Source organism: Branchiostoma floridae, chromosome 8 (assembly GCF_000003815.2).
Source record: "Branchiostoma floridae strain S238N-H82 chromosome 8, Bfl_VNyyK, whole genome shotgun sequence".
NCBI classification, from domain to species: Eukaryota; Metazoa; Chordata; class Leptocardii; order Amphioxiformes; family Branchiostomatidae; genus Branchiostoma; species Branchiostoma floridae.
Window position 1 is genome coordinate 2,498,497 of NC_049986.1, and position 4,229 is coordinate 2,502,725.

Genomic DNA, 4,229 nt, shown 5'->3' on the forward strand with positions numbered 1-4,229 from the left:
CTTTATAAGTCTGAGTCCCTCTTCCCTCTGGCGCTTCGTAACATTTCAGTGATGTGCTTTTCTACTTGTGTTGGTCTTTCCGAAACATGTGTAGAATACTTCAGCGATCAAACGTATTTTTGTTTCACAAACAGACGCGTTTCCTGTCAACAGAGTTTTGACTTATGCATGAGAGCAAACGTGGTTAAAAGAGACAACCCCGTACAAATCTGACTCTGTGTAGAGCCGTTTGTTGGAATGAGCGGTAAAATGCCGTCCAACAAATTTTACTGCGGCGCCATTCTGTTCTTCGCAGGCCTTCTACTGTCTGCTCTGGCAGCGATCGTGATTTTCATGATGGGCCCACCTGAAAGTAACAAGAATATAACGGCAACCGAGGAGATGGCGGTGGTCAAAATCGAAGTCAAGCAGGTAAAGAATGCTATTGGATAGATCCAAAACTTTTGCAGTTTGATTCAGGATGGATGAAAATGTTCATGTTGGTTTAAACTGAGAGAAACTGTTACAGAAACAAAAGTACTGTGACCAAAGTAAACCTTATCCATGGGGTTACCTTGTACCTTGGTCCCTTCGGGGTAAGGTCACATTTCTAAACCGGGGCCCGGCCGGGATGTTTTAAGAAACGAAAAATCAAATTGTATACCTAGAAAAATACACAAATTATGCCCTTGAATCTTATTTTGATATTTAAAGTATAATACTATGGCAATGAGTGAAGTGAAGACACTTTTATCACAATTATGTCCATGAAAATAGAGCGCGTCAGTTATCAAAAATGTCGAAGAAGTTGTCTCAAGGGCTTAGAGTCTATCTTTTCTCACTGTTGCAACGTATGATCAGGATTTACCTGCTAGTTGATAGCATTACCATTGATTGAAGATATGTTTATTGCAAGTTCATGTCCGAGGTCTAATTGCAGGTACAAACAACACGTATGATAAGGAAAGTACAAAGTTGCTAATTAACTACATTCTATGACTATGTTGTGCTACTTAAGTGTACATTATACAAGTTTTGTTGGGTTTGGATTCTTCTTGGTTACAGTAATAGCAGGTATAAACAACACATATGATAAGGAAAGTACAAAGGTGCTAATAACTACATTCTATGGCTTTGTTGTACTACTTAAATCTACATTGAAAACCTAACCAACAAGCTTCTTGAGCGTAGATAGATTCACAAGTTCTACTTAGCTCAGTTTTTGTCGTTGAGCTGTCGTTGTCTTCTCATTCTAGGGTGCTTCTGTGGCGACGACTCCTGACCAAGGCAAACCCCTTCCGTCCTCGTCTCCCACCCCGTTTAAAATGAACTCATCTTTCCCGAGGCTTCTGTCTCCCTCCCCGACCATCCCTGTCCTACCTACGGTAGGCACAGCTCCTGTTGCCCGTATCCATCCCTCCTTGCCACCGCCACCCACCCTCGCTAATCGCTCACAACCAATGACCTCTCAGCATCAAACTATGACCACCCCTTTCCATGGAGTTAAGACCACCCAGATTCGGAAGATGAACACTAGTACGTCCCAAATAAACAACTCGTGGCTTTTCGGTCAGGTAGGGACCCCGTTACTGGCACCGCTAACGACCGAGAGACTCCACAACACTTTTCCAGAAGAGACCACCTCTTTTCCCGCGACCGTAATAACCACCCGCACATCCCCAATAACCACTCGCACACCCCCAATAACCACCGCCATATCCACAATAACCACCCGTTCATCCCCAATAACCACCGACTCATCCCCAATAACCACCCGCACATCCCCAATAACCACTCGCACACCCCCAATAACCACCGCCATATCCACAATGACCACCCGTTCATCCCAAATAACCAACGGCTCATCCCCAATAACCACCGGCTCATACTCAATAACCACCCGCTCATCCCCAATAACCACCCGCTCATCCCCAATAACCACCCGCTCATTCCCAATAACCACCCGCCCATCCCCACTAACCACCCGATCATTCCCAATAACCACCCTCCCATTCCCAATAACCACCCGCTCATCCCCAATAACCGTCTCCCCAACCGTCCAACCTGCCGTTTCCTGCCCTGAGAACGACACAGAAACGGTGTATGCCGGCCACGGGGAGATCTCGTCCCCAAGATTCTCGTCCAACTACCCTCCCAACATGTGTCATACATGGAAATTCTGGACCGGTCCTTGGCAGTAAGTACTAGTAGATCTATCTGGAAATATCTGAACCGTCTGTGGCGTCGGGCGTGGCGTAACTGGTAGAGCGTTCGGCTCGGAACCTAGAGGTCCTGAGTTCGATCCCCACCGTGCCCCGCCCCGACGTTGTGCCCTTCAAATTACAAAACTTGAGTGCAGTGCCACATTGTCCCAGTCGGTACAAAAAGCAAAATAGAAAAAAAAAATATGTGAAAGTAAAAAGAAATTCTTCACAAACAGAATAGTTTGTCAGAATAGTGCGGTGGATGTGTATCTGATTTTGAAATGCAATATTCAAGTGGTCTTTCCCAAGTTGTCATCTTGTACTATTGAGTATTGACTACTTTATTGTGTCTGTTTGTTTGTCTGTCTGTTAAGTTGCCCGTCTGTCTGTATGACTGTCTGTCTGTATGACTGCCTGTCTGCCCGTGTCGCCGTCTGTCTGTCTGTCTACCTGTTTCTCTATCTGTCTGTGCCACTGTCTGTCTGTATGACTGTTTCTCTGTCTGTTTGTGCCACTGTCTGTCTGTCTGCCTGTTTCTCTGTCTGTCTGCCTGTTTCTCTGTCTGTCTGTGCCACTGTCTGTCTGCCTGTTTCTCTGCCTATTTCTCTGTCTGTCTGTGTCTGTCGGTGCCACTGTCTGTCTGCCTGTTTCTCTGTCTGTCTGTGTCTGTCTGACTGTTTCCCTGTCTGTTGACTGTTATAGTCCAAACTTTCCCCAAACTTTTACACCACCCGAATCCGTTCTCTACATGTACAATCGTCAATGCCATCCCTTCCAAACACTTCTTTGGGTTGTTAATCTTATGGCATACACAAACTTTCATCTTTTCCTTCTACAGAAACGTCTCCATTAAGTTTCTATACTTCCATGTTGAGAGTTATTACGACTGCCCATACGACAGTGTGACGGTTATCATCGATGGCGCTCTACCGGGTCAGAAGTACTGCGGCGGCGGCGACAACGACATTCCTGCCGGCCTGACCAATGTCACCGGTAGAAAAGTTGAGATAACCATGGTTTCGGATGACAGCCACCAAGAGATGGGGTTCAAACTAGAGTATGGAAACATCCCAAGGTTCGGATAATGACTAAGCAAAGCATTCATTTGCTACATTTCTTTGAAAGTAAAACTAACACTGATCATCAGCAACCACATCGGTATGTAGTGGTCAGGTTTTGTTCAACTATCTTTTGAACGTGTGTTCCATCGTCTTTATCGAAAACGACAAATTCAGTTGTGATACTAGTACGCCAGGCGTTGTTAGATGTTAGGTTTTATCATCACTAAAACTTATATTTCGTTTGCTAAAGTCCACTTAAATATTTCTAACTATCTATATTATCACGTAAAGTATTGTTTTTAGGAGCAAGAGAAAATGTGGTGCCATTACAAGCAATGTACAACCCTTTATACCCTTGTTGTTTCCTAGGTGGAAACAAGAAAGCTTGTGTGGTTATCACATAAGTCTACACGCATACTTGAATAACTTTGATGTTAGGAAAAGTACCACAAGTAGTCACAGGTAGTCATTTGTAAACTAAGTAAGTGTAGCTTCGGTAAGGTTTAAGATTCATTTCAGTAATGAATTGTACGATTTGAAATTCCAAGGAAATATGCTATTATATTGTACTTAAGCATGGAAGTTCGTTTGTGTTGGTAGATGCCATTATGGAAGACGACCGAACTCGATTCGAATGTACTGTAACAGTTATACTTTTAAACCCAGACACAATAACGAATTGTGATTTGAAAATATGTGGCTCCTTGTTTCTGTCTTCGGTTGTGCATGTTGATAATATTGCCACACGGGGCGTGGGGTGTGGCTCTCCCCAAACACGGGACCTCCAGTTAACGTCCTATCCGAGGGACGGCCCTAGCCGAAACTAGGTACTCATTTTTTCACCTGAGTGAAGTGAGGAAAGTCGTGTAAAGTACCTTTCCCAAGGGCACAAGATCGGTGACACGGCAGCCGGATTCGAACCCTCGAGGCAAACACGCTGCCGCTGTGCCATATGGTCTTACGCGTGTGCACATACATTTGTGTA